Below are 23,013 nucleotides of genomic sequence, written 5' to 3'. Positions count from 1 at the left end.
TTCCAGGGGATGTCTTGATTTACCTTGATCAGGACAATTTAGCAGACATTTCTTTCCAAAGAGCACTAATCACTTTTTTCCTCCTTCCTGTGCATAAAATAAGATTGAAACACACTGCACAAATTGCTTACCACAGTCCCAAAAATGCTAATCAGCTGCAAACATCTAAATCACGGCTCCAGCCCCAGCCTGGTAAGGTAAGAAAACAGTGTCAGTGCATAGAGAACTATTATTTACTGGTGTCAGAAATAACTCTGGCATTTCCATAACTGTGAGCCTGCATGACAACTTCCTCTGGGAAACTGCTTCAGCTGCAGAAAGATCCATGACTTGAATGAATTGGGTAATTTTGTTATAAGGAGCAAGGAAATATGAACTAGGATGCAAGCTTAACCTTCCAAGGGCTCTGTCAGCTGGTGATCTGGGGAGAAATGTGCTCTTTAATAAACAAGCCAAGGTACTTTTCAGTGCTCTGCCTGGACATGCTAATGCCTGCTGTGTTGGTAAATCTACATGTGGATGACAGACAGAGCTGGCCAGGGCTGTTGTGGGTTTTAGACATCAGTGGTCACTGGGAGGACCTTCCATGGAAGCCTTGGGTGTCAATGGGCTCTTCCCCTCCCTGCTCTGTGAGCTGCCCTCCAGCTCTCCTCCCAAGGCATCCTGCTCTTCTCTGGGACTTCAGCTGAGCCAGAATGGGAAATCATTACTGAAGAATGCCAAGCCAAAGATGTGCCAGGCTGGTGGATGCCTCTGCTCCATCACCAGCCCACTCCAGGCTCCAGCATACCTTGGGAGAGCTTCCCTCTGACAGCCACCACACCCAGAGGTGTCCTCCTACTCCACATCCCTGTCCCACGGGCAGATTCCTGCATGAAGAGCCCATCTAAGCCTCCCTCCTGTGGTTAAAGCAGCATTTTAACAGGCTCCAGCCAGCCTCAGCAGCAGTAGGTGCAGCTGCACACCCCCGGCTCCAGCAGAGCCTTATCACCACTGCCAGCTGTTTCCCCCCTCCAACCTCATCTTCTCCTATCTTTTGGGGAGCACTCCCTGTTAACAGGGCATGTCAGGACCATTTTCCCTGATTTTGTGACCCTCTGGGCTGGCAGCTCAAGTTAATACTTAGATTTATATTTTCCTGAGATAGTCCTGTTGAAATGAAAGGGGGGGAAATTTCCCATCTTGATTTGCATTCCCTAGGGGAATACTGGCCAAGTTCATACAGATTTATGAGAATAGGGGTAGATATTGACTTAGTCCCTCCAAGGGCTCCGTGGAGGAAGGGACACAGAGGACTCTTATCTTGCTCACACTGTTATAAAGCCTGGGTCGACTCCACTGAAGCTGACTGAGGATTTACACCACTACAACCAAGATTAAAATCTGGCTCTGGCTCCAGTCAAATGAAGTGAGCTACTGAGGATTAGGGCACTGCTAATAACTAATTCTCACTGCAGCCACCGAACAGATAAATCGAGTAATGAAAGCGTGGTGGATGGGGAAATGCTCCTGGGCTGTCTCCAGATCAGGGAAAGGCAGGAGTGCTACACATCCACAGCAAAGGGAACAGAGGGAAATGATCAGCTCTGGCCACGGGAAGCAGCTCCTCTGGCAGGGAGGAGGAGCAAGGCTTTGTCAGGAGGATGCTCAGGGAGGGACCCAGGTCTCCCTTTCCTCCCAGCACACAAAGCAACAAAGCCTTAGCAGGAGCTTGAATGAAAGGCTTTTACACAAAGGTAAGGCAAGGGTGAGACAAACCTCGCTTTTCTCTCTCAGAAACGAGCCCCCTTAAACCTGCAGCTGAGCTTTCCTTGCAGTTCCACTGCTGGAGCCAGAGCTTCCCTCTGCAGAGCTGGCAGGAGCCAGCAGGGCCCCTGCTCGCCCACCTCACCCCATCCACAGCCCTGGAGGAAGGGGTGACTTTTCCCAGGCATTGCCCAGCCTGGTGAGAGGCTGGGTGAGGCTGAGAGCACCAGCACTGCATGGCACAGCCTCCCCTGGCTGCAGCTCCCCTGCATCCCCCATCTCCCTGCAAGGCCCTTTCTGCCTTTACCCTTTCCCAGGGAACAGCCGAGGTAAGGCTGTGCATATGCTCACTGATATTTCAAATCCTCCAATTAACAGGAAGATAATTCATGCATTTGAGCATTAAAAAGGTACTTAAATCAGAATAAATTCCGCTTCATTGTTTTCCAAGATTCACCAGCTCCCACAGCTGAAGGAAATTGAAGAGGCAAACACAGCCTGCTCCTCGGTCCAGCTCTCCTGGCCACCACATCCACCATCACCCTCTGCTTGCCCACTAATGAATTGCTTTGTCAAACCAGGTAATATTAATCAGTTCAGTGTATTCCAACCCGAGGGGGCAGCCAGGGAAGGTTATTTTAAGCTAATTGTCTGGGAATATCCCTCCACAGATCGAGCATCCACATCTCTCTGTGTGAATTCCATGTGACACTACAGAGGGGAGAGTTAAAAGCATCAGGAAGAAAGAAACAATCCTGTGTGCATCACCTTGAAACAAAACAAACTCTTATTTCAAAGGCTAGCTGCTTTAATCTCCCTTATAATGGGTTTCCATGTTCCTACAGTTTAACAGGTTTGTGGCTTCTGCATTTAGCACTGGAATAAACAATGCTCCAGTAATTGCCAGGTCACTGGTATTTACTTCTGTCTTTTTAAAAACCCTCCCAGCACAGCTGCCTTGAGTAGGACAGACTGTAATTTTCTTTACTGTCTCCCACTAATGAAGGCAAGAGGGCAGGAGGACCAAGTCAGATGGTGGAAAACGAAGCCAAACAGCCTGGTTGACTTTCAACATGATATTAAAATAAACTCCCACCTGTAACAGATTAATTGGCCTGGTCTTTGGCAGCCTGACGGGAAATAAAGACCACTGCTCGAAACCCAGTGCATCATTGTTTTTAATTATAGCTATTTTTCTCAGCTGGCCTGGTGAAAGGATTATTTTCCCACATGAATGTTTCCCGTGCAATTCAGGATGAGCAGATAACGGGGATGGGGCCAGTGCAAAGCATGGGGAGGGGACAGCAAAGCAGGAGTGCTCCAGCACGCTCCCAGAGCTGGGATTTATTGCTTCCTTCAGTGGAATGGGTCTCTGGGCTGCACATGCCACCTCCCAAAAATTGTGGGCACTTTTATCTCCTTGCTCTCCTTTTATCTCCCTGCTGCTCTCATGGTGCAACAGCCAGAGGCAGAAGCAGGGACAGCTCCCACCCTGTGGGGACGTGGGCAGGGCTGGGACCGAGGCTGAGGCTGGAACAGGTGAGACATCACATCCCTGACCAAACAGAGTCCACAGGCACTTCCCAGTGTGGCAAAAGATTGCCTGGCAAAAGGTTTTGAGAATATGGAAACTATAAGCGAGATTGAAATGAAAGCAAGCTTTGAGATCCCTCAGCTACTGAACAACTGGAAAACAATAGTGTGGCTGGCTGAAGGTGATCCCCTTTTGATGGAACAACACCCTCTGCTTGCAGACAGGCCCAAGGGTCAGAGCAGACCCTACAGCTTGGCAGAAGGGGCCCAAAGAGGAGTTTTTAGGGTTTAAAATGTAACCCAGTGTGGTAATGTAATGATTCTTATAGGCTGTATGGAAATGCTGTAGGATTTGTATCTTGTACTGGATTGGTTAGTGGGAATTAGAATATTCAACACAGAGGAAGATTTATTGTATTGTAATGGGAACCTCATCCTCTTTTACTCTTTACCTCTCTCTCTCTCATCTCTTTTACCACACTCTTGCCTTCTCTCTCTTTACCTCTCTCTCTTCTCTCAGGCCTGCTCTGAGCTGTGCCTGGCAGCTCCCAGCAGGGCCCTGCACCCAGGCCCTTTGCAATAACCCACAAGTTCCCAGGCCTGGCTCCAGAGATCTCTGGTCTCCATCCATCCCCACCATCCCCACCCCCCAACGCTCCTACATGGCCCCTTCCCAGCCCTTAGGAAAACCAGTTCATCTTCCCAGCAGAATAAAGCAAAAGCTGTCCTGTATCCCTCCATCCCCTCATCCTCCTAACTTCCACCCTGGAATCACATCAACACATTCCCTGGCTGCTCCTTTAAAGTCCACATATTCCTTGAATCTGGATGGAATTCTCTGCCATTTTCTGGCTGTGAGTTGGCACAAATGCTCATCTGCATCCTGAAGGAAAGCCAAGCTGCACGCACAGGTCACCCTGCAGACACAGGGAGAAGTCCCTGCTCCAGGCAGAGCATCACAAGAGTTTGCAGCTCTAAATTTAAGCTCTTTAAGCTCTTTCTGCAGGTTGAGTTATTAATTGCAGCTCTGGAGTGTTTCATGACAGTGCCTATTCACTGCCTGTGCTCTGCCACGAGGCGCTGGAATAGCACTGGATAATTCATGGAGGGGAACAGGAGCAGAGGTTTACAGCTCATTGGGAAATTCACTTCCATGAGGAAGTGCAGCAGAACACAAGGAGGCACTGAGGATTTCACCACATCCCCTCTTTATGCTCCAAGCTGGTGGATTTGAAAAGCAAGGAATGCTTGGTCAAAAACGAGCCATCAAATTTTGGCCAAAATTAGCAATATGTTCTTTCTTTGCTATGCTCAAATGTTTGATGGAAAACAGACAGCTCCTGCTGAAAAGCCCATGCTAAAAAAAAACCCAACTTATTTTCTGTGGGAGAGGGGAAAAAAAAGAGAACACAATCTGCTATCAGCTCAACCATTATTAAAGGGAGAAATCCTAATCCCATATGCTGCCACTTACTCAACGATCTCCACCACATGTACACAGTGTCCTTAGAGAGGAGAGATGAGAAAAGAAACCCCAGAAAGACAAAATTGGTTCCCCTCCAAACTGGTTTTGGTAACAGAAACTGAGCAGAGCAGATCCTCCAACCTTGTCCTGACCTGGACAGACTCATGAAATTAAACAAGGCCAAGGGCAGGTGCTGCACCTGGGCCAGGGCCACCCTGAGGATCATCCAGGCTGGGGATGAAGGGATGGAGAGCAGCTCTGGGAGAAGCACTTGGGGTGCAGGTGGGGGAGAGCTGGACAGGCCCTGGCCCAGAACCCCCCTGTGCTGGGCTGATCCCCAGCCTGGGCAGCAGGGCAGGGGGGGATTCTGCCCCTCTGCCCCCCAGCTGAGACCCCACCTGCAGAGCTGCCTCCAGCTCGGGGGTCCCAGCACAGGAAGGAGCTGGAGCTGCTGGAGGAGCCCAGAGGAGGCCACGGAGATGCTCCAGGGCTGGAGCCCCTCTGCTCTGGAGCCAGGCTGGGAGAGCTGGGGGTGCTCACCTGGAGAGGAGAAGCTTTGGGGTGAGTGAACTGTGGCCTTCCAGAGCCTGAAGGAATTGACAAGAAAGATGCAGAGAGACTGTGGACAAGGAATGGAGTGACAGGACAAGGTGGAATGGCTTCCACCTTGGATGCCAGGGTTAGATGGGACATTGGGAAGGAATTGTTCCCTGTGAGGGTGAGAAGACCCTCTCACAAGTTTCCCAGAGCAGCTGGGGCTGCCCCTGGATCCCTGGAAGTGTCCAAGGCTGGGTTGGATGGGACTTGGGGCAGCTTGGTCCAGTGGTAGGTCTCCCTACCCATGGCAGGGGGTGGGACTGGATGAGCTTTAAGTACCCTGTGAAACCAAATTATTCCAGGAGTCAATGATTCTATGACTTCTCCTCCTCACTGTATTTCTAGGCATTTTTGCTTGGCCTTTTCTTTGTCTGCTGTACCACCAGGGTTCAAAAAGCCTGCAGAAAAAAATGATAAATAGGAAAATCTCTCCATGGCATTTGAGATGTGATGCTTCTGGCAGTAAGATCCTTTATGTTCTCTTCAAGTTTTAAAAAATCTGAGCAGAAGCTGCATCCTGAGAGAAGAAATCAAAAAGGTTTAAAAAGCCCTAACGCTGCTGTGGGGTAACTCCAGAAGAGGGAGAGAAGCCTCCCACGATGTGTTCCTTGCAGGTAACGAGGGGATGCTTCATTACAGGCAGTTTCACAGAACTTGATGTCTTAAATTTTTTACAGCAGCCATGGGCATGGCAGGATCTGGTGATTTGCCACCTGCACTGAATTCATTACCTGCAATGATGGCACCTTCCTAGGAGCAAAGGAAGAGAAGGAAAACGAAAAGCAAGAGAAGTTCCTCCAGCAGGGACACACCGTGTGGCCTCCTGTGTGAGCAGCAGGCCCAGCAGGCGGTGCTGGATGAATTAATGCTTCATTAAGGACCTTTCCCAACTCCAGAGCTCTGGTGTGGTGCTGAGCACGCTGAGCTGGGGCAGCGCCATTCCTGATGAGCTACAACCCAGTGCCTTCAACATTTGGGTTATTAGAGTCGGGAGAGCAACTCCAAGGTTATTGCCTCACTCCAAACCAGCTCTGCATATTTTGTGAGTGACTGAAGACTCTGCTGCTTTTCCTCTGCTTCTCTCTCACAGCCACCGGGCCCTGCCGAGCCCCGGAGTGGCTGCGTGTGGCGGTGACAAAAAGCTCACAGTTTAGCTCCAGTTGCTTCTGTCTCATCATAAACTTTACAGGCTGCTGGAGGGCCCTTTTTCCATGAAGAACGAGCGTGGGAGCATGGGCTGCACACAGCAGTGAGGCTGAGAACACAAGCTCCAGTTGAGATTTGCAAGAGATGATGGGGAATTTTGCCTTGCAACTCCCATTAATTTCCGTCGCAGCCGGGTGATGTTGAGCACATGATTTATCGGGAGTCTCATGCTGGTTTGTGTTGCTTTTCACAGTAAAATATTGCCTTCCCTTTAGATAAGAACAATCCCCTCTCCCAAAGTCCTGGCTCTGCCAGTGGCACATTAGGAGCATTAATAAAAGTGAGTGGAGTGTTAATAAATTAGCAGGTACCTCACAAACTTCAGCACAGAATCCCAGAATGGTTTGGGTTGGAAGGAACCTTAAAGAACATCTCATTCCACAATCTGCCATGGGAGGGACACCTCCCACTGTCCCAGGTGGCTCCAAGCCCCTCCAACCTGGCCTTGGACACTTCCAGGAATGGGGCAGCCACAGCTTCTCTGGGCACCCTGTGCCAGGATCTCACCACCCTGACAGGGAAGAATTTCTTCCCAAAATCCCATCTTTCCCTCTTTTATCTTAAAGCCATTCCCTCTTGTCCTGTCACTCCAGGCCCTTTATGACAAAGGTAATGGGGAACTGCAGGGTTGCTGTAGATTTTTGACCAATTAGGGCAATAAAAACTGAAAATCAGCTCTGGGAGCCCAAACTTCCTCACAGGCTTTGCACCCAACACCCACATATCTGGTTATGGGGAATATTCTTCCCAGCAAGAATAAAGGAAAACAGAGAGAATCAGGCATCAAAACTACAATTTCCATTAAATCCAGGCAAATAGGGTGTATATATGGACCTGTTCCTTCTGCAGGTACCTCTCAGCAGAGGTAAGCAAATGGAATAATCAGATATGTGGCATTAGAACAGCCCAGTCCAATCCCAGGCTGTGCTGCCACTGAGGAGGAAGAAAGGAGATCTTGGGGAACTGCTGAAATAATTTTAATAATGAAGCCAAACCTCAGGTGAAAGCTTTTCAATAGCACTCACTATCCACACCTTGGGCACTTGGAAAGAGCTCATGCATCCCACGGTCCTGCTTGCATTTATAGAACTTCCTCACACTCAGAAGGGTCCCAAAGTGATTAGAATTGACTGGCAACAGGATTCATTTCCCTGGGCCTGAACTGCATCGATTCTGGTGTAGAGCACAGCAGCTCTTTAACGATGAGCAGTAACAAACCATGAGAATTCGAGGCAGGAGGTCAAGAACGACTCAGCCATCCAAAACCACCCAAAAAAAAAAAAGAAAAAAAAAAGGGATTGAAGGAAAAGCACTGTAGTTAAAATAATCTAAAATCTGAGCAGAGCCCATGGCCAGCACCTTCAAGCTTCTGGAAATTTCCTTCAAGCAGGCAGGTGATTACTTTCTCAATTTTGTTTGAAAAAGCCCAAAGTGGATGTATAAAAACTCCCATTATTTGCTGGGTACAACAGAGGGAATTACCAGCCTTATTTGACAGCATCTTGAGCTTTCTGATTGATTTCCCAGCTAAGCTGTTGACCAGGGATGACCCAGCAGGGATGGCGGCCCCAGCTCGTGCAGCTCCCTCCCAATCTGCCTGCAGAGTGAGTGATCTCCGTGCACCAGCACTGACCCCTCAGGCAGAACAGTTTCTTGGCACCTTTATTAGAAAACAGTAACGATATGAGAGCAAAGACCCCTGGTTTTATTTGAAGGTGCACTAAATAATTTATTTTCCAGTGAGACTCTCAGCTGGTCTGGCTGCCTTGCTCTGGGAATCACAGAATCCCAGAACACTTAGGGCGGGAAGGGATCTCTGGACATTGTCCTGCCCTACCTCCCTGCTGAGGCAGAGTCACAGAGAGCAGGTGCCACAGGAACACATCCAGGTGTGTTTTAAATATCTCCAGAGACAGAGACTCCACAACCTCCCTGGGCACAGGAGATGCAGCCAACAGGAGACACTAACCTGGATTTCTGAGTGTCAGACCCTAATTCTGGCAGCAGGGACCAACAGAGAAAGACCTTTAATACTAAACCCTTTACACTGGCCATGACCTCCAAACACTCTGGGTCTCTCCATAGTTCCTACAACTCAACAAGAGCACAGTCACACCTTGGATTTCCCTTCTGGCTGGGGCTGTGTGTTAGATGTGCCACCTCCTCCAGCCAGGCTCACCTCCCTCACCTCCCAGACACATCATTCCCAGGAATGCCTTGCAAAAAGCTTTCATGCTGCTGGAAGGACCATGGGGAGAGAGGAAAAAGGCTGTGCCAAGCCTGCCATTAGCACAAACCCTGCAGATGCAAAACCACTGAGCCAGAATTACGCCTCCCACAAGGCTGGACCTCTCTGCACCAAAGGATTTAGTTTGCAGTTTGCACACACAGACTGTGGAGCAGGGTCCCTTTCCAACCTCCACCAGCATCCCCCTTCCTGGCTGTACAGCTCTTTCTGAGCCTTGGCTTCACAAGCACCTCAAACCCTACAAAAGGTTTGAAAGGACAGTGTCTCCTCTCTGCATCCTGGCTGTGCTGCTTTCCCAGGTTCCTGGGAAGCCTTTTGTGACACGTGATGTTCACGTGTCTGAGACATAACACAGGACAGACCTTGGCTGTTCATCAGCCAAACAGCCTGTTTTATTGCTCAGGGCTTGCTTTTATAGGCAATTCAAAGCTCCTGGCTCTTAAACAGCCATTGGTCTAATCCCTATGCCTCCCAGACTCTGATCCAGTCAAAGGCTTGTATTTTAGGGGAGATGTTATTGGTTGAGACCTCTGTCAGTCAGCCCAGAGGCTGGTTTATGGAGCTGGGGTGGGTTTCTTATTCATAACTGGATTGGCGTTCAGTATTGTGGGAATCTACAAAATCAGATGGTTTTGGGAAAGCTGCAAAAGGCAGCCTCAGAGACAGCAGAACTGTGATTGGAGCTAAGCAGCAGCCATGAGATTGGTCAGCAGAAAAATTATTTAAAAAGTAGAAAAGCAAGGACAACTAGAACAATGGTCTGTGTATTAATGCATGGCTAGAATAACTCCCTAAGCTACAGAAAAGTTTATCTAGCAAGATATTAGGAAGGTTGAAGCTTAATAATGGAGCTCTGTGCATTGTGTTTTAAGGCTTACAAGCAGGTATTGTATTTGAAATAAGCAAGCATTGTTTTAACCAAAGGTATGTGTGCTTATAGTGCTTCAACAGAACTACTGTCAATGTGCTTTTGCTTTGTGTGATTGGTCAAAAAACTCATAAAGTAAGTTGTAACATTAAATTCTTTGTCTGCTGCCTGGGATGTGAGCTGCTGGCATCTTCCCATTGTCATGACCATGGAATGAGACTGATGCTGGAAAATAAAACAGCTCAAGGCACGTTCCACAGCAGTCCTGTCCCATTTGTGATTTGTACACAGACCCCAGACAGCAATCAGTACAAGTCAGCCTGTGCTGTGACACTTTCCCATGTCCCTGGCCAGGCAGGGCTGTGGCTGCCCCGTGCAGGCGGGAGGTGAAGCGTGGTCATTGCTGGAGGTGATGGCTGGAATGGATGAAGGGAGGGGGAGGTGGCTTCCATGGCACACAGCTTTCCTAAAAGAGCCAAAACATCTGCTGGAAACATCTGTACCAGCTAGCCCTGGAGAAGGCTGGCTACAGGATGGATGAGTGCCTCAAGGGACCCAAAACTTCCAAAAACTGCAACACTGCCTGAGTGGGTCTGTCCCAATGACACCAAAGGTCTTTCTTAGCCAGTTCAGAGCTGCTGAGCCCTGGGGATGAAGATTCTGCTCTGAAGGTAATAAATCAGAGATGACAGAGGGAAAACTGGTGGGGAATGCACGAGGCAAAGAGCATGGAAGTTGGCTAAGAGATCCCAGAGACCGCATGGGAGAGAGTTCATTACTTTTCTCAAGTCAGTGCTGTTAATTACATTCAGGGCTCAAAATAAAAGTCGTCTCTAGGTGAGGGAGCCTGACAGGGCTTCGTTGTATTTTGTGTTTGCTGAGTTACCTTTCCTGCATCGCTCACCTGGTGGGGAAGATTTGCTCGGACCGTGGTGACAGCAGATAAATCACTGGCTTTGCTGCCATCTTTGAAAAATGAATTTCGGGCCCCCACATTTCTCATCAGTGCATTTCCCTTCCTGCTGCCTCCTCGCTGGCACAGGAGGGCTGGAGGCTATTTTAAATGGAAAGCCAGGACAAATCTGTGGCTGAGCTCCTCTGGGCAGCCTTTGAGGTGAAGTCAGAGCTCCTGCCCTGGGGGCTGCTGCAAACACAACCAGTGCCACCAGTGGGCATTGAGCCCTTACCTGGGCTGGGATCACTACAAATCGGGGTCTGGGTGTATTTTTAGGAGTGGATGGGCAGCCAGGTGCCCTCACCTGAGCGAAACTGAGCTTGAAGAGTCGTGCCAGAGGCTGAGTGCTCACTGCTGCCCAGCACCCACTGTGGGCACACTGGGGGCTCAGGAAAGGCTCTCGGGGGCTCCCCACAAGTGAAACGCTGGGGGCTGCTCTGCAAGGCTCATCCAGGCCACCAGGCTCAGCTTTCCCAGGAGGAGCTGGCCTCCCCCACCAAGTGAATCCAGCCGCTGTGACAGAGCCGGATCCGCCGGCGATGCCGCTACCAGGTGTTTGAAACAAAGGCATGGGAAGAGCAAAATTAGGTCAAATCTGCTGATGAGAGATGAGTAAATAACAGTTGCTATTCCAGGGAGCTTTTGTTCTCGCTAAAAGGAGAGCAGGCAGCTTTGCAGATCTGTCTCCTCTCATTCCTGCTGAAGCAGGGGTTTAGGCATCCTCAAAGTTTCATGGGAGCATAAAAGGAGGCTGCGGGGAGGGAGGGGGGTTTAAACTGTGCACGCTCATGGAAATGTGTAGCTGAGGCTGTGAAAAGTGATTAATAGAGCCAATCAACAAACAATAGTGAGAATATTATTGAAAGACTTTCTTTGCGAGTGTCTGAGCACGATGGACTGACAATACAGAGGAGTGTGCTGCTTCATAACTGGAATTTTTTCTTTGCAAGTATAATAAGAAAGTGGCTAATAATAGGATGGAGAATATTTTCAAGGTGTGTTTTATTATCCACTTATCTCTGACGCTTGCCAAAAGAGGCCTGAATATTCCTCAGTACATTGGAGACTTTCTGGCAGGGGAGAGAAAGACTGATGAGTGCTATAAAATAGGGAGTTAATGAAAGCAACTACATCTAAATGCAATATCTGGGTCCCATGGCTGAGATTTCCTGTGGACCGACACCGTATCCCTCTGAGGCTCGGGCTCTGCAGCCAAGTGAAATGATGTTCTCTGCCACAGGAGGTGGGGGAAGCTGAGAGTCATTGCCAGCATTTAATGACACAAAAGTAAGATCGTAGAACCATAGAATGGGCTGGGCTGGGACCTTAAAGATCATCAAGATAATTGCCATTATCTAATTTGCTGATAAAAAGGAGTTCCACAAGCCCCCTGCTTCCCAGAGGGATGCAGGCAGAGAAGCTGGCAGTCTCCAGGCAAAGTAATTCAAGAAAAAAGCCCGGAGTGTTTTTTATCTGATACAGAGGGAAATAAGGGGCATAAATGCTCAGTTACACATATTCCCTACCAAAGCATCTGGGACTACCTGAAACCCAGAGCTACCAGCAGCATCCCAGAGCCATTCAAACAGCAGGACCCCCGAGGTGTCCCCTGCTGAGGGGAAATGTTGGAGTTTGGCTCATTTGTCCTCTCATTCCTGCGACGTGATCCCAGCCAAGCTGAACATGCAGGAGCTGGAGATGTGCTTTATGCTCTTTGTAATACCAGCTGACAGTAGATATATATATATTTATATAAATAAAAAAAACCCTCTATACACAAAAATCTATCTATATTTGAAGCATCTAAAAGAATTACTTCGCTGAAAAACATGGGAGATGTTGATGGCAGTAGAAGCTGTCAGAGAGGCGCAGAGATTTAGCACTGCTGGGCCTTAAGAAATGCTGTTTTTGTGGATGCTCCTCGTGTGCTGCAGCTTCCCCAGCTCAGCTCCATCACTTCCCCTCATCTCCACAGCCACCAGCCCTGGCATCCCTCACCTCATTCAAATTCCAGAGGTTCCTCTCTAACGTGCTGAGCAAAAGCTTCCCACCTCTTATCCCAAGCTTTCAATCTCGTGAGTAATGTTAAAATGAAAACATGAAAATTACAGGAAAAGTATCCAAAGGATCATAACCTGCCACAGTAATGAAAAATCCAATTGGGCTTGGAGTGGAGCTGGGCTGATGTAAAATAAAGAGGAAAATGAGGGATGTTTAGTCCCACCTGTGAGAAGTGCTGCTGTGTGGGGCAAGAAACAGAATGCTAAATAAAACCACAGATGGAACATTTCTTGGGAATTACAGAAGTATGGAATATTCTGAGTGAGAAAGGGACCCACAGGGTCATCCAGTCCAGCCCCTGTCCCTGCACAGACACCTCAAACTCCCACCCTGGGCATCCCTGGAGCATTTTGGAGCAGCCTCTGGCAGCCTCGGGGCTGTGACCATTCCCTGGGGAGCCTGGGCAGTGCCAGCACCCTTTGGGGGAAGAACCTTTCCCAATATCCAACCTAAACATCCGCAGCATAGCTCCAGCCGTTCCCTCAGTTTGTGGATGCACCAGGCACTACAGAGGGAAGATGATGGGTTCAGTTATCCTTGGGAAACCAGCAGGACCTTTGGAAAATGGCAGGGATAGCTGGTAGGGAAGGAAAAGGGTGTGTTGGGGTGCCAGTGCCAGTAGCAGTGTCCTGATAACGCCCTTGCCAGGCTGTCCCTCAGAATCCCTGCTAACACCAGTGCCAGGCTGTGTCCTGATGGACCATCCCTGGATGGAGCCCAAAGCTGTGCCAACAGCCCCATCCCAGATTGGCTGCACCACCCTTTGTGTCTCGGTTTCCCTCTCACCAAAACCACTGCAGCATTTTGGAGACCCCTTTTCCAACCCCAGCCCCCCAAGTCCCACCTCTTAGCCTGAGTTAAACCAACAAACCCCACTCCCAACCCTCATAACTCCCTTTGTCAGGCGTGGAAAAGCGACTTCCCTGCCAAGCTGTGCAGCTCTAGCTCTCCATCTCACCCAGCACTGCAATATCCACGGAGCCACTCAGAGACAGGCAGGGTCTATTAGTGCTAATGAAACTGGGGAGCCCAATTCCCCACGCAGATGAACTTGCAGGAAGGGGATTACATCTCCTCACATGCATGAGGTTGAGATCTGGCATTCGTGGCTCTCTTTAAAAGTCTGACCTCATTCCTGCCTTGTAAACACCCTTCCAAGTATGAATAATAATAAAACCCCCTCACTTTTCTTGCAGAATCATTACATTGTTTTATTATTTTCCTATTCATGCTGTCAATAATAAATCACATTACCCAAGATGTTCACATTTATTAGACTATTTAGAGCTCAGCATCGCTGCCGTGGGTTTGTGTTCGTGCTGTTACCAGAGCTCAGGGTTTGTTAATAACTTCAGGTCCCCAGCACACACCTTTCATTAAACAATGCAAGAGGGGACAATAGTCCTGAATTAGCAACACCATCAAAACATCCCAGTGCCATGGGAGTGTCAGGAGAGTGGCTTTGGGCTTCAGGGTCAGGCTGGACAGGGCTTGGAGCAGCCTGGGACAGTGGAAAGTGTCCCTGCCCATGGCAGGAAGTGGGATTGGATGAGTTTAAAGTTTCCTTCCAACCCAAACTGTTCTGGGATTCTACAGAGCTCCTGCAGACATTGGTAAAGGGGAAGGAAAGACTTAAGGGGGGTAAGAGATGCAAAGAAACAAACAGAGCTTAAAAGCAATGCTCACTTCCTTCTCCAGCACCAAACTAATCCAAGAAACAGCAGGGAAAGCTGAATTCCTACAAATTACTTCTCTGCTCACCTCAATTGCCCCCTTACTTCCTCACCTGCCAACCTGAACATGGAATTTTTGTCCCATTTCCAGTTCTGACCCTGGGCACATTGAATGAGCTGGAGAAGGCTACACAGGGCCCTGGGAAATGAATTTCTACCAAGTCTGCAGCCCCTTCCCTGGGGCCCTTTGGGCCACAGAGAGTTTTAATGGTGACACACACAGTGCCACCCATCTGTGTGAGCTTGCAAAGCCTGGGATCACCAAGAGAAGCACGTGGGCTTCGTGAGGAGCTCAGTGTGGAGTCAGAAGGCCTCGAGCAGGGTGTGCTGGGAGAGAAATTGAGGGACAAGAAGAGGAGGAATTTATTCAGCAGATACAAACAGCACTGGCATAACAAATCCAGGGTCTTTACTCTTGACTTCACTGCTGAAGCCAGAGAATCTCCATCCCTTGGCAGCAGAGCAGCGGGATTTGGGGATGCACCTTCCCTGCCAGCCTCCTTGAATAAAGTGCAATTTAGCACTTCAGGATTGTTTGTGCAGGCTCAGCCTGGGGCTGCTGCACAGCCAGGGCAGGCAGAGCTCCCAGGGCAGCAGTGAGAAAACAAACCCGGCCCTGGCTGGTGCATGTGAGCAAAAGGGAATCATATGGTTGAAGAGAAGAGTAATTGTAGTGGAAATTCAAAATCACTTCACTGAGCCCATTTCATGCTGTCCTTGTTGATCCTGTAAATCAGCCGCGGCAATTTATTCCTAAACAACAACAATCCTGAATGGGGAAGAAAATGAAATAATTGTGTTTTGACCAGCTTGAGACAATTCCTCCATATTTATAAACACAGGTGTCGAGTGTAACAGCCCTGTCATGCTCATTAGGCAGCACCAGGCAGGGCTGTGCAGCATGGCCAGGGCAGGAGGCTCCTCCTGCAAAACTTGGCCAAGGGTTTGGGATTCCCATCTGGCCTCCCAGAAACCAAAAGGATTCATCAGCGTTTCAGGGAAAAGCAAAGCCAAAACAGCCAGGGCAGAACACCCCCATGTGGCTGAGCCCCAAAGCAGGACTGTCCTGCTTCTGGCATCTTCCTGTGCCATCCCCTCCAGGCCATCTCACTCCCACACGTGTTCACTGAGCTCTGCTGCTTCACCTCTGTCCCTGCACCCTCTGGGGGCAGAACCTTTTCCTGAAATCCAACCTAAACATCCCCAGCACAGCTCCAGCCTTTCCCTCTTGGCCTCAGTGAGGACAAATGTCCTCACTTCCCAGCCCTTGGGACATGCACAAATCCCAGAATCCCAGAATGGTTTGGGTGGGAAGGGACCTTAAAGACATCTAGTTCCACCTCAGGGCCACCTTCCCCTGTCCCAGGCTGCTCCCAGCCCTGCCCAGCCTGGCCTTGGGCACTGCCAGGGATCCAGGGGCAGCCCCAGCTGCTCTGGGCACCCTGTGCCAGGGCCTGCCCACCCTCCCAGGGAACAATTCCCAATTCCCAATATCCCATCCAGCCCTGCCCTCTGGCACTGGGAGCCATTCCCTGTGTCCTGTCCCTCCATCCCTTGTCCCCATCCCTCTGCAGCTCTCCTGGAGCCCCTTTGGGCACTGGAGCTGCCCTGCCCTGCCCTTTAGGCTCTGAGCTCTCCCTGGATTCTTCCCCAGGTGAGCACCCCCATCTTTCCCAGCCTGGCTCCAGAGCAGCTCCAGCCCTCAGAGCATCTCCATGGCCTCTCTGCCTTGCTCCAGCAGCTCCATCCACACCTTTTCACAAGCAGAGAAGACATTCTGGTTTCTGTTAAGCTGTGCAAGGCACACTCAGCCCTTGCTGCCCTCGGAGCAGGGGGTGCTGAGCCTGCCAAGGGTGGGATTGGCTGGAGGGGGCACTGCTCACACCCCCTGCAGCCTCCCCAAACCTCAGATCCATCCCCTGCAGGGCCTGCGACAGCCTGCATTGCCTTTGGCTATGTCAGAGCCCTTCATCCTAGATCAGAAGATAATCAATTGGCAGAGAAAGAATCTGACATCCAACCACTTCTGCTGTTAACCATCCTCAGGATTGTACCTGTCAGTCTCCCACACTCCTCCATGAATCCCTGGGGGATTTGGGACTCCCTCAGCCTCTGTGTCACCTTCCTAAGAGCTCTGACAGCCCCTGCATCACAGAAAAGAGGTGCCAGCAGCCAAGACCCATTTGCAGAGGCAACCAAGGTAGAACAGCTCCCCAGGTACATCAATCAAAGTGTCTTCTAGGGGAACAGCCTTTTTTCCCTAAAAAATGTATTTGGCAGGTGATGAAAATAATGTCAGACTTTGTCTGCCTCACAGTTCTCAGCAGAAGACCTCTGAGCTCATTTTCTACAGTCTGTACTCCAGGAGCCAGATCCTTTATGATCCCCACTGGATCTAGCAGCTGGAAAACCTTCCAGCCTCTCTCCTTATCCATTTCATTAATTATTATCTTTAGTTTCACCCTCGTTTCCTTAAGCTGTTTTGACAGCCTTGTTGGTCCATCAATCAAGTGTCTTGTAAGTACTTTTGAAATTCTTGGTGAATCTCAACCAAACTTGACAAGGGATGATGAGACTGCACTGTTAAAGGGAAAAAGGAATATGAGAAAACCTAAAATAACAGCAACAAAAAAGCAAGATGTAAAAAGGGGCTGGGTAAAGGGAAATGCCCCCTCTCTCTGGAGGTAGGGAATATAAAACATAAAATATAAAACTTCCCTCCTCAGCACAAATTCCTTATTCCTGTGCCCTGGGAAGGGGGAAGGCAACGCTCTCCTCCCAGAAAAACCCAGCACAGGCCACGAGACAGTGCCCAGGAAAGTTTAACTGCAATAAGTGGAAAACTTTGCTCAGGATGTTTGTTTGAAATCTGTATCACAGACAGGGAGCTGTGCCAGGGGGAACAAACATCATCTCCATTAAGATTCTGCTGCAGGAGGGTCAGGAAATGCCTCCTATGAGAAGTTTGCCCTCTGAGCCTGCCGTGCCTGGAATCTCTAGAGACAGAGACAAAAGACAATTCCAATACATTTTATTCTTTCTTTTCTCCCTTAAGCCCAAAACACCCCCATGGCACTTTGACCTTCCAGTTTCACTCTCACTGTAATGAGCCCCAGGCATCCCTTTAGCAGAGAAGCCTGGCTGTGACACTCCTTCCTCTGGCTGAGGACAAGGACATTTCCTCAGTGTTTTTCTGGGATCATTCACAAATCTCCCTTTCCAGCCCAAATTCAGCTGCACGGGTCTGCTCGTGCTCAAGTTTAATGATGCCACGGGCTCCAAGGAGCAGGGAGATCATTTTATGGAGTTGTAGCTGATGGATTGATGGAGGAAGGAAGGGGCCATCCCACAGTTTGCCAGTGCACACTGCAGGAAATGTACTTGGGCTGTCATTTGGGCTGAGATGGACAGATGGAATCAGGGCATCGCTGCAAGGGAAATTATGGAAATAGGAGGTGATGCCAGGTTTTGCTTCATCAGGCTCAAGTAGATGGTGCAGGATGAGAGGAAAACTCAGGGGAGGTCTGGGGGGAGGCAAAGCAGCCTTAAGAGCAGGGAGATGTAGCAGAGGTGGATTGCTGGAGCACTGGCAGTTTCTCCTGTCCAATTCATGTCCTGACACGAGGGCTCCTGTCAAATCTGAGCTCTTGCCACCGCCCTCATGACTTGGTCCCTGGTCAGAGTCTGGGTTTGGGCACCCTCATCACCCTCCTGTCCTTGCCTTCAGCCTCAGGGAGGTTTTAGCCTCTTCTGCAAGGAGTCCAGCAGCAGGCGCTTGGCACCTCACAGGGATTTCTGGGCTGCATTTGGAGGCTGATGCCCACAGTCCAAACCACAATTACCTGAGATGGTTTTGCTTCACACAGTGCTAACAAAACCTCTCTCTGGTTTCCTGCTGCTGCCTCAGACTGATCCCTGATAAAGGTGAGAATACCTCAGACACACACAGAGCTGCATTTCCCATTACTGCTGTTGCTACTGAAGTTATTAAGATAATTGCAGTGCCAGACTGGCCACAGCAGCGCTGTTAGGAGCTGCTAATGCTGCCTGCCTGCTTTACACTTGTGGGGATGGATAAATGGGGGAGATTTACACCCAGGCTGACAGTCAGCTGCATTCCCACACCTGATAATTTGCACTCGGAGCCCCAGAAAGGCCAGTGCCTCTTTTCCAACCTGCTTGTTTTACTTTCCCTTTGGTTTTGCTATCAACTAAGTGCACTCAAGGGTAAAGGCTCCTCAGGGACCTGTGAAACGGTGCTGCTGCAAACACAACATTTGTATTTGTTGCCACGGCGATGGTTAATAACATCAAAATGGAACATGGGCCCTTTCTGCAGTGGGACACGTGGGCTGCTGCCTCTGCAGAGTGGGGCAGATGGAGGTGTTCTAGATGGATAATGAGATGATTGGCTCTCACAATTAAGGGATAACTATTGTGTGAATATTAAGACAAGCTTTAGTGATGTACAGTTATGTTATTGCAGTTTAGATGGCCTCTGTTCTCCCCATGGTTCCTTTCCCCCTGTATTGCTGCCATCGGACAGCCTGGGCTGTCCAGGACAGGTACAAAGAAGCTGCACAGGTGTCCCTTACCTGGGGCAGGTGGGAATGGAAAAGCTTGGGGGTGCTCAGGGGGTGGGCATGGCACCACCTGAGCTCCAATGCAGTGACAAGAAAGCAGTTTGCACTGATAAATGGCACAGAAGAGCTGAGTGACAGACCTTGGGAGGGGCCAGGGCTGGCTGATGCAACCCCAGGGGTATAAAAGCCTGAGCACCCATCTTGAACATGAACCAGCCACGTGGTGTGCATGAGGGGCAGCTCCCAGTGCTGCAGCTTCTCCCTTACGTGGTCCTTTGCTGGACTTTGGTTAAGGTTTACTAAACCTTTTTAAATTTTCAAAGTGAGCAGTTGTCTCTCACAGAAGCAAGGGGGGACACAGAGCTCGGTGCCTCTGCCTCACATGCACTGGGGGGCTCCTGTGCCCATAAGGAGACACCAAGGACAGCTTTGCATCCCAGCTGGGATGGAGAGGATGGAGAAACCTGGAAAATGTGAGAGGGGTGGTGCTGAGGTCTTTACAGCTGGAGAAAATGCCACCTTGGGGCCACACCATGTCCCTCTGGCCACCAGCACTGAGTTCTGCAGTGCAGGAGTCTCCAGGATGACCTTTCCTAGACAGACACTAGAAAGCCATTACTGAGCACAAGCCAATTTGCTCTGCAAGTCTAAGTGGCAATTTTCCTTCTTAAATACATTACAGTTGAAGGTAAATGGCTATAAACAGAAAGTTACTCCTCACTCCCTCCACAGAGACCTCTCCCTGTGGTTATGAGCTATGATCTTAAAAAATACTGTAGTGAGGCACTGGCAGCTCAGGACATGGTTGTTTTCAGCAAGTGACTTTTGTGCCAGGCTTTTATTAAGAAGGAAAAAAAAAAGATTAAGTGATAATATCCGCAGGGGGCAATGACTTCTTCAAATATCCTTATGCAGCAATTTTACCGGGGAGTGAAAAATTAAGAGCAAGGTTTAAGGTCTCTTGGATTTTATTCCAAGTAGGTGCACTGGCTGAAGAACTGCAGCTTGCCAAGGAGCTCATGAAAATTCAGCAGGACGAGGTCATAAGCTGTGGTTATGTGAGGAATTTCAGTACAGGAGGAGGAGGAAACACAGGGACTGCAAAGAGCTTCCCCCCAGTCCCACTGCAGGCTCCAGAGAGCTCCCACTGCTGAGGGAGGCCGTGCTGATGAAAAGGGGAGGTGCTGTGTACAGCAAGGGAGCCCTGCCCTGCCTTCTCAGCACCCCCAGGTCTCACCTGAGCCCCAGGAGAGCCTGTCCTGCCCTCCTCCACCTGCAGCTCTGGTGGCCAAACAAAGGCATTTCCCCTCCCAGCCCCTCCTCGTGCCTCTCAGCAAACAACCTGAGATTAAACTCTTTAATTAGCAGCTCTCAAAAGCATTGTGGGATTCCCTTCTTTTTGATCAACTCCTTGGTCTTTCCTATCCAATACCTGCCTGCAGCTGCAGCGCAGTGGCTCCAGACAGCCTCACACAAAGGCAGGGTAATCACACCACCCACCTTGGAGAATTTAATCCTTCTCATCTCTTATTTTGGCCTGACATTTCTGTTCATTAGGAGCATGCTGTGTACAACACTGTACATCTTCATTGGGAACACACCATTTCTATTAAATGTAATTATTTCTCCCTGCGGCTTGCATGCTAAAGATGGGCACGGAAAAGCAAGAGGCTGCTGCAGGAAGGGATCACAAAAGTCTTTTACAATCCATGTGCTTTGCAGCAGCCTTCATGGACTGCCTGAGACTGGACCCACAGGTTTTGGAGGTGTGCAGGACCATTGGGATGGGTTATTTCCACCTCTGGGCTCTGCAGGAATGGTTTGGGGTGGAAGGGACCTGAGAAAACACCAAACCCCGAGGGCTGCCCTGCCAGCACCTGGCTGAGCTGCAACACCCGGGGGTGAGCAGAACATCTGCTTTGCCCTGAAACCCCTCCAGTAACAAGAGACCCACGGTAACCCCTGGCACTCTGTGCCAGCAGCTAATTAGGCTCCTCTTGAAGGTGTTATTTATTTTCTAGCCTGAATTTGTTTGCAGGCTTTATCTTCCAGCTACTGGGTTTTAGTGCCTCTCTGATGGCCAGACCAAACCACCTTCCTAATGCTCCCCTGGGACCAGGCTATCCCTGTCTCTCACCCCTCTGGACATTTTCCAAACCCAGAAGAGAGAGAAAAATTAGGGGTAAACTAAGCCCTAAACGTTTCCTTTTTTCCCCTAAGCATTTTCCCACCTTGTAACATTATTTTGTCTGAAACATTTTTTTTTTTTTTATTTTAGAAAGTGTTTTCAGCTTGACCAAGCCAAAAAGCCATTTACAAAGTCATTTTCAAAGCTGTGGCACATCTTATTTTGGTAATTTGGTATCGGGCCTGTGCTCTTTTGAAATGAAATGGTATTTTAGATGTATTACAAAAGTAAGTAACAGTCTTTCCGAGTACTTAATTTGAAATTAAATGCTATTTCAAAAGTAAGCAAGAACCATCAGAGCACAGTTTGCTTATGTTGAATGAAAGAATGAACCCTTTGCAGGAAGGGGTTTGTCTGGGTGGGGTTTGGGGTTATTTAAATAATGTTTTCACAATGTTTCAAAATGCTGTCATTTTGTCACATTTTAAGCTGAAATTGCCGTTCTTCACTAAAGAGGGGAGCCTAGCTAAAACCTTAGGGCAGGAATTTCAGCTGGCCAGAGCCAGAGGGGATAAATTCCATCCTTGATTCCAAATGATGGCCAAGCACACAGAAAAACAACCTCCATTAGCAGCTCCCTGGCACCGGGACCTGTGTGAGCCTTTTCAATTCCCAGAGTCTCAGAACTTGAAAAAGCCATTCCACACTTATTTAGTGGAATATCTTTATTCAACCCTAAATGTAGGCAATCAGCATTAGGTTGATGTATTCCAGCCAGCAGCGACTTGGGGGATCCACTTGAACAGGAGACTTCATGAATATTCTACAGACTGACATTTGTTTGCAGTATTTGAATATTTCCTAATAACCAGGGGAAAAAAAATGCGTTCCAGGAGGCCAAGCTCATGAATGCTTTATAAAGTCAGGTCTCCCCTGAAATATCATAAATGGCAAACATTGCTCACTACATATGCAAAAAACATTGGGCATTTCCAACACCTGAGCTCCACTGGGAGCTCCCCTTTCTGGTCTGGGGCTGGTGGGCAGCAGGTCCCAGCTCCAGGTCCATGCCATGGGATGGAGGGGAGGAGGTTCCCACCCCTCCCTGACACTCCTGACATCCCCAAAGGTTGTTTTTTTCATGGGAGCAGAAAATAGGTGTCTCACAGTTGGCAGAATCACACAATCACAATCAGAGAGCTTTGGGTTGGAAAGAATTTTAAAGATGCTCCATTTCCAGTCCCCCACTGTGGGCAGGGATGGCACTCTACAGCTGGAGAAATCCCTTCTTTTAAGGGAACTCTTATCAAGGATTATTAGTATTTTTTATGAGCCTCAGTCCTGCAGCAGCACTGCAGGAGTGTTTTATTTTTTACTGCTGTAACTTTTCTCGTTCACATCATAAACTTCAACCCCTCAAAATATAACTTTCAATCTATGCCACCCCCAGTACTTGAGCACAAGGCAAAAACCACACTCGAGGTAACTGCAGCCATTAAGGATGTGAACAGTTATTTCCTCCAGCTCCTCCTCAGTGACCCTTATTTAAAGCATTCCAAAATCCAGCCTTTTTCCAGCCTTGGCCTGTGCTTGTTGAGGGCAAGTGAAATGGATTTTCATTTGCTACACAGTTCTCTCCAACCATTCAATCTTTCTGCCCTTATTTATCCTTTTACAAAGTCAGTGGGTCCCTATCTAATATTAATATTTCTTTGTCTTGAAGAAGTACAAGGATTACTCATGAAATCTCTGCTTCTGCATATTTTGAAGAGTAAATAAGGGGATTTTGAAAGCCTATTTGGCATTGGCCTAAATCTGCCTTTCAAAGCTCCTTTGTGACCAAACCAGTTGTCCAACACATGCCTCATTGTCTCAACAGCTTCATAATTC

The 23,013-nt window shown here is 49.0% G+C and overlaps 1 protein-coding gene and 1 long non-coding RNA gene across 5 annotated transcripts in view; one reads left to right on the top strand and one right to left on the bottom strand.

Moving 5' to 3' along the window:
- The window catches only part of KIRREL3 (kirre like nephrin family adhesion molecule 3), a 401,566-nt gene that overhangs the window by 251,351 nt on the left and 127,202 nt on the right, over nt 1-23,013 (bottom strand). The window lies entirely within an intron of this gene.
- On the top strand, nt 1,624-2,875 carry LOC136565767 (uncharacterized). 2 transcript variants are annotated; one of them, XR_010784924.1, is made up of 4 exons: nt 1,624-1,736; nt 2,198-2,327; nt 2,418-2,599; nt 2,695-2,875. It is a non-coding gene; the product is annotated as an uncharacterized lncRNA (long non-coding RNA). The 2 variants fall into 2 exon arrangements; XR_010784925.1 differs by lacking the exon at nt 1,624-1,736 and adding an exon at nt 1,859-2,075.

This window comes from Molothrus aeneus, chromosome 22 (assembly GCF_037042795.1).
Source record: "Molothrus aeneus isolate 106 chromosome 22, BPBGC_Maene_1.0, whole genome shotgun sequence".
NCBI lineage: Eukaryota > Metazoa > Chordata > Aves > Passeriformes > Icteridae > Molothrus > Molothrus aeneus.
This window is presented reverse-complemented; position numbering and strand designations above follow the sequence as displayed.